We start from the raw sequence: 7,832 nt of genomic DNA, 5'->3' as shown, positions 1-7,832 counted from the left end.
AGGAGAATGGCGTAAACCTGGGAGGCGGAGCTTGCAGTGAGCTGAGATCCGGCCACTGCACTCCAGCCTGGGCGACAGAGCTAGACTCCGTCTCAAAAAAAAAAAGAGCCTGGCACTGTCTTGCACCCTTTCTTGCCGTGTGACATGCTCCCCACTCACCTTCCACCATGAGTAAAAGCTCCCTGAGGCCACACCAAAAGCTGAGCAGATGCAAGTGCCATGCTTGTACAGCCTGCAGAAACGTGAGCCAGATAAACCTCTTTTCTTTAAAAATTACCCAGTCTCAGGTATTCCTTTACAGCAACACAAAACAGACTAACAGAATTGCCTTTATGCATTTCTACAACAAAAAAAAGATATTTCACTTGAACTTCATTATTTTGCTGATTAAATTATACTGGGGCAGGGATGGAGGACTTTCAAGCAGTCAAAGAACTTTCCTGGTTACATAGAGGTCATCTCACAATATACCCAAGAAAGCTCCTGATACGCCTGTCACGCCTGTTGCCAGCCCCTGCATCACAAGTGGTGCAAGTGGAGATGAAGTGTGGTGTTTTTTGTTTTTTGTTTTTACCTTTATAGCTTTCTGCTGAGAAGAAAACGTTTTACCAGCACAGACCAAACTACTCCAGTAGGTAAAAGCTCTAAGAAGCCTAGATGATGAAGGTCCAGATAAGTAAATAATGAAGTGGGCTAAAGCTTGAATCTCTACTCCCCTCCCTGCACTCACTGAATAATCTCTTTTGGGTGAATTTGTTAACCTTTCTGAGCTCCAGATTCCTCTTCCACATGTAGAAGTACTCCTAGGGTTCTTTACGAAAACTAAATGAGATGTTGTTTGTGTAGTGGGATGTAAAAATGACTATGGTCTCAGTTCGGGTAATGCCAAGGACAAAAGACATGTTTCAAAGTGAGCTATGACACTGAGGCCATCAAGCAGGGATGACAGAATAAGTGGCATGAAGCTGGTTTCCCTCTTACCTGACCACCTCCAGCCCACAAAGAAGGTTGGCTGAGGAGAACAGTTGGTGGCATAGAGGAAGAATTTTGGAGACAGCAATAGGTGCACTCCAAGTCCCAATTGTCCGCTATCCATCCTCCAAGAGTGGCCTCCAAGACGCTGTGTCCCTGGAGGTTGACTGTCACTGACAGCTGATGTCTGAATCATGTCTGTGAATCCCAAAATACAAGAGAGACGGAGTGATCAGCTGGAGTGAGGAGAACGTGGTAGCTTTGGATTCCCTGGGATAATGGAACTTGAGTATTTTCCATAAGCCAGAGATGTACCGTGGCCAACCTGTGGGATGTGTAGGTCCTTCTGACAGGGACCACCAGGAGGAATGGAAATTTACCTTCAGAAAAAAGCTGACAGCACTTGTTGTGGCCTCAACTATCCTCCCAAAATTTATATGATGAAGCCCTAACCCCCAGGACCTCAGAATGTGACTGTATTTGGAAGCAGGACCTTTAAAAAATGTGATTAAGTTAAAATGAGGCCCTTAGGGTAGGCTTTAATCCACTCTGACTGGTGTCCTTATAAGGAGAGGACATTTGGACATGCCAAGAGGAAAGACCATGTGAGAACGCAGTGAGAAAGTGCCTTCCACAAGCCAAGGACAGAGACCTCAGGAGAAAACAAACCTGCCAACACCTTGATATTGGACTTTTAGCCTCTAGATCTGTGAGAAAATTAAGTTCTGTTGTTTAAGCCAGGGGCCCGCAACTCCCGGGCCATGGACCAGTACTGGTCTGTGGCCTGTTAGGAACCAGGCCACACAGCAGGGAGAGAGAGAGCGAAGCTTCATCCGTATTTAGAGTTGCTCCCAATCATTCACATGACCACCTGAGCTCTGCCTCCTGTCAGATCAGCAGCAGCATTAGATTCTCATAGAAGCACGAACCCTAATGTGAACTGCGCATGTGAGGGATCTAGGTTGCGTGCTCCTTATGAGAATCTAATGCCTGATGATCTGTCATTGTCTCCCATCACTCCCATATGGGACTGTCTAGTGCAGGAAAACAAGCTCAGGGCTCCCACTGATTCTACACTGTGGTGAACTGTATAATTATTTCATTATATATTATAATGTAATAATAATAGAAATAAGGTTCTCAATAAATGTAATGCACTTGAATCATCCTGAAACCATCCCCACCTTGGTCTGTGGAAAAAAAGTGTCTTTTACAAAACTGGTCTCTGATATCAAAAAAACTGGGGACTGCTGGTTTAAGCCACTCAGTCTGTGATATTTTGTCATGGCAGCCCCAGCAAACTAATATGGCACTGCTTAGATGCCAGGGAACTAAGAAGGAGTCTTATTAGGCAACCAGCTTCAAGGGACCAGCAACTCAGAGATCCCCAAAGATGAGAAATAATGGTGCTCTCTGAACTATCCACAAGATTGTGCAAGAGAGAAAGAACTAGGTTTACACACCCACCAGAACCTGCCAGTGAAATGCCAGCTTGCCATAGCATTAACCAAGTAAGGACTTCCAGCTCCTTTCCTGCCTCCTCTATTCTCCCTTCACCCTGCCAGGAGTCAGAATCATCAGTAAGCCACAGGAGAGAAGGATGGAAACTTAATGTGGGAAATGAGAAGCCATCCATAGACCCCCTTTCCAAGCTGCAGGCCCCACTAGAGGAGGGAGAGAAGTCTCCACTGGAAACCAAATTCGAAGATCTGGCTGATTCCCTGGGACTGGACATCCCAATTGCTGAATGAGGCTGTGCTGGAACTAAAAGTGACTTAAGAACTTTTGATTCCTGAAGGGGGCCCAGAAGAGTTGTGGACCTGCTTTAATTTTCATCCCAGGGCAAGGGAAGAGTGAGGACCCACTGAAAAAAATTAGGGACAATGATAGGCAAAAATAAAGTTTGCTTTCATAATATACCATGAGTCCTGTATATTTGACATATGTTCTCCTACACATGAGGCAACTTAGCCTGGTCTCTGGCCAAAAAAGAGATACCACTCATTGAGCAACTCTCATCCTTTCAAATTCCTTCACTGTCATCATTGAGCAATTCCATCTTCTTCAAGCAAGACTAGTTGATGCCAATAGAAAAATCATTTAAAACAAACAAACAAACAAAAATCCTTAAGCTGACAACTTGGGTGCAGATGTTCTATGAAGCCAGAAACTGAATGTCATCCTCTATACCCCATGACCTAGAGAAGCAGACTAACTCCAGACCAGCACGGCTGGGCAGGACTAAGATTCCCACAATACTTAAGAGAAAACTGAGTTCAAATACAGGCTCTGCCATTTAACAACTGTGTGACCCCGGGTGAATGACTTAAATTCTCCGTACTTCAATTTCTTCATCCATAAAATAGAGATCATAAAGTATCCATCTGATGAAATAGCTGCAAAACACTTAGAACGCTGCCTGGCACAGGGCAAAGGACTCACAATACACATAGCTATCATTATACATCACTGCTTCTCAAAATGAAATCTTGTGATGACCTTGGTTTATTAGCACAACGTTGTAAAAAAAAAAAAAAAAAAAGCTTTACAAGGGGCATGATGATGAAAGGCGCAGATGAACTAGACTGCCTGGGTTTGAATGAAGCAAGAATCTGAGGCACATTGCATAAGGGTTTGCTATCATTACTAATCATTCAGTGAGAGACATACAGTAATAGGTAAACATATGCAATACATAGAGAAAGAGCTTAGTACTAGCAGCTATCATTAAGGCAACAGTCACCTCAATAAATCTACACGGGCCATGAAGACCCTGGTCACCCAGAGATATCAGAGGCACTGAACAGGGCCAGACAGACTGAGGGCATTTTCCTAATTGGGAGGCTGCTGAACTTGACCTCTATTTATTTAACAGCATATGGTGGCTCTCAAGAAAATAGGATGTCTTGAAGCCAGAAACCCATCCTCCTCGGGCTGGATACTCAGCCATCCCCTGCAACCCCACTCCCTAGCCCCAACCTCTCATTGTCTCTCTCGTGTTACCTGATCTGGTTTCTTCTTCCAGGGCAGGTTCCACCTTGCTGGGGAGAGGTGAAGGACCATGGCCTTCCAGCCTCCTGAGAAGGGGATGTTCCAATGGACCCAGAGCTCTCTGGGCCTGGCTCGCCACTCACTCACCTGGGGCCTGAAGACTGACAAAGAAGCAGGCAGAAAATATGAAAAGCTGATACCCACTGCAGGAAATCATTGTTTAGCCGATTCCAGACTGAAAAAAACAAGTGCAACATTGGAGAAAGGAGGGCAAAGTGTCATTCGGGGCCATTGTTACAGCCGCTGCTCTGTGTGGTGGGGAAACAAAGCAGGCCTGTGTGTGTGAGGACAATGCTGTTGTGTTACTGCTTCTGTGTTACTCCTGGGGACAGAAGGATGAGAAACGAGGCCACAATGTCTTCCCTGGTGGACTTCACTCATCATAGTAGCCAGGCCAATCAGAGCTGGGAGAAGCATTTTGGACATTCAGCCCATGGCATGATGTAATAGGGGTCAGGGGACATGTCTTCAGGTGTGACCACCTGCCTATTTGTTAGTCTTCTATACATGAGAGATCACAAACGTCCCTCTCCTCTTCTCTTACTTGCTTTCAGAAACTCACCCCAAGCTAGAGCTGAAAAGAATGAGACATATCATTTCTCCAAACACAAATGTCATCTACTTCAACTCTTCAACTCCTAACTTTTGTTATGGGACATCTGGCCGGGACTAATCCCCAGCCACGCAGCACGTTAGCAGCAGTTGGCAAGATTAGATGAATGTTATAAAGCTTGCACCCACTGAATCCCCATAATGAACAAGACACTAGGTCATGAGCAACCTTGCAAAATGACCTCATTTGCTCCTGACTTCAAATTCTGGCTCTGCAACTATTACCCATGGACTGTGAGTAAGTGTTTTCTCTGGGGGTTAGTTTTCCCATCCGTAAACTAGGATCATGATTGGGTTCCTATGAGGATTAAAATGAATTAATATATGCAAAACTCTTAGGAACAGGGGCTGGCCCATAAAAGTGACCAAGAACCATAAATCACAAATCAGATGCCCACATTACACCTGAAACTTGCTAGCACTCACTCATCAGGAGATGGTATGCGGATGGCTGGAAAACCAGGATCCCAAGTGTCTGTATGTAGCCCTGCTACCTATTATGGCCTAAGTTCACCCTGTTAGGTCCCTGAAGGAATCGGGCACTAATAAATATTCTCAAGTATGAGACAGGTGACAAATGTGTAGAGACGGCCCACTGTGATGCAACAGTGTATGGTGGGAACTGTGGAGATTTGGAAAGCTCACAGCAGTCTTCAGGGGGCAGCCAGGGCTCAGCCCCAGCCAACTGCAGCAACGCAGAAAGGGGGAAACAGCATAGTTGGGCTGGCAAATTTTTAAAGAAAAGCCAGAAGACTGGATTTTTATGTCAAGTTTTCCAATTTTGAAACACTGTGGACCACACACAACATTGTTAATGCAACATGAGCCCTAGTTCATGCAGTTTGTAATGCCTGATCTGGACACAGACAGCATTTCCAAGCCAGTGCAACCCTGCTGACACTCAGAGCTTTTGTCCCCAACTTGTGCTATGGTCTGAGTGGATGCATCCCCCACAAATTCCAATGTTAATCTTCACCCCCAGGTGATGGTAGTGGGAGGTGGGATCTATGGGGGGTGATTAGGTCATGAGGGTGGAGCCCTCATGAATGGGATTAGTGCCCTTATAAAAGAGGCAGAAGAGAGCTCCCTTCCTCACTGCCACCATTTGAGGACACAGTGAGAAGACACCATCTATGAACCAGGAAACTGTCATCATCAAACACAGAATCTGCCAGCGTCTTGGTCTTGGACTTCCCAGCCTCCAGAACTATAAGCAACACATTTCTGTTGTTGATAAGCCACCCCGTTTGTGGTATTTTGTTATATCAGCCCATATGGACTAAGATGCCTGGTGAGCTGATTGGGCCATTTCAAAGCCACTCTTTGACCTACAGTAGGAGGCATAAAGCTAAAAAGATTGATCAGTCCTTTCACCCTGCAACCCACCCTCATCTCTGGACTGAGACAAGGGTGAGGAAAAGGGAAACTAGGGAAATAACGGGAGGGTGGCAAGGGCTCTCCTTAAAGGACTACAGGACCCTTGACCTAATCCACCTCCCGCAGGCATTCCTCTGACAAGGCAGCCAGGACTTAGTAGTGAAACCAAAGGGGAGAATAGGAGTTTATTTAAGCTCCCATAACCTTCATCAGTTACCTCAAATGAACCCAAGTAGTATAAGTGATAAAATGTGTTTGCTATGCAAACGCAACTTCAAAACAAGACTGCTCACAATGAGATAACACTTCATACCCACTAACATTGCTATAATCAAAAACACAGAGCCAGTGACAAAATGTGTTTGCTATACCAATGCAACTTCAAAACAAGACCGCTCACAATAAGATACTACTTCATACCCACTAGGATCACTATAATCAAAAAGGCAGAGCCAGATGCAGTGGCTCCCATCTGTAATCCCAGCTACTCAGAAGGCTGAGGCAGGAGGACTGTTTGAGGCCAGGAGTTTGAGACCAGCCTGAGCAACACAGCAAACATATGTTTTAGAGACAAAACACATTTTTTGTCTCTAAAAAAATAAAATAAAATTAGCTGGGTATGGTTGTGCATGGTTGTAGTTCCAGCTAGTCAGGAGGCTGAAGTGGGAGGATCAACTGAGCCCAGGACCTTGAGGCTACAGTGAGCCATGATTACACCACTGTACTCCAGCCTGGGTAAAAGAGCAGAGACCCACATCTCTCTCTCTCTTTTTTCTTTAAACAAATGTTGGTATAGATGTGAAGAAATTGAAACCCTTATACATTGCTTCTGGGGACTGTAAAATGGTACAGTCACTTTGGAAAATGGTCTTGTACTTCCTCAAAATGTTAAACACAGAGTAATCATATGGCCCAGAAACTCCACTATTCCACTCTTTGGTATATACTCCAAGAGAAATGAAACATATGTCCACACAAAAACTTTGTACATGATTGCTCATGGCAGCGTTACTCACAACACTAAGAAGTAGAAACCCAAATGTCTACAATTGATGGATGAATGAACTATGGTATATCTATACAAAAAAATATTATTCAGCAAAAAACGAATGAAGTACCGATACAGGCTACAATATGAATGAACCTTGAAGAAGTTTCTCCTCTTACGCTAAGTAGAGGAAACTAGTACAAAAGACCACATATCATATAATCCAACTCACAGGAAATGTCCAGAAGGCAAAACCATAGAGACAGAAAGATTAGTGTTTGCCTAGGGCTGGGTGTGATGGGGAGAACTGGGGGCAGAGGCAGGAGTCGATAGCTAAGGATATGCTGTTTCTTTCGGGGATGATGAACATGTTCTAAAATTAATTGTGGTGATAGTTGGACAACTCTGTGAGTATACTAAAGTCTATCGAATTGTACACTTTAAATGGATAAGTTGTATGGTACGTGAATGTTATTTCTATCTCAATAAAGCCATGATAAAAAAAAAAAACCCTCAATACTAAGATTGCTGCCCTTCATCATTTTCTACTAACAAATTATGTGTCCAGATCCCTCTCTTCATATCTGCCCCGCTGGAGAAATCAGGGTAAGTGTTCCAAACGGCTGGCTTCCCCCAAGGCTCAGGGCTCCAACTCGGGTGACTAACTGGCCTGGTTTGTCCAAAACTGTCCCAGCACTAGCCCTGAAAGTCCTGCATCCCAGGAAATCCCTCATCCCTGGGAAAACTGGGATGGCCAGTCCCCGTTGTGCAAACCCTTGCCCGCAACACGGGAAAGCTCTGCCCTTTAGTGTTGCCAATGACTAGAACTGAG

At 44.7% G+C, this 7,832-nt stretch overlaps 1 protein-coding gene across 1 annotated transcript in view; it reads right to left on the bottom strand.

The window, feature by feature from the left end:
• The window catches only part of PRR5L (proline rich 5 like), a 176,594-nt gene extending 172,354 nt beyond the window's left edge, over positions 1-4,240 (bottom strand). The window contains exon 1 of the mRNA XM_011940721.1: positions 3,976-4,240. The gene's annotated coding sequence lies outside the window, so the exon portion shown is untranslated. The remainder of the gene's footprint in view (positions 1-3,975) is intronic.
• Between the last annotated feature and the right edge of the window lie 3,592 nt (positions 4,241-7,832).

The sequence above is a fragment of the Colobus angolensis genome, unplaced genomic scaffold (genome assembly GCF_000951035.1).
Source record: "Colobus angolensis palliatus isolate OR3802 unplaced genomic scaffold, Cang.pa_1.0 Scaffold192, whole genome shotgun sequence".
In the NCBI taxonomy this organism is placed as follows: Eukaryota; Metazoa; Chordata; class Mammalia; order Primates; family Cercopithecidae; genus Colobus; species Colobus angolensis.
The sequence above is the reverse complement of the archived record's forward strand: the minus strand, read 5'-3'. Positions and strand labels throughout refer to the sequence as shown.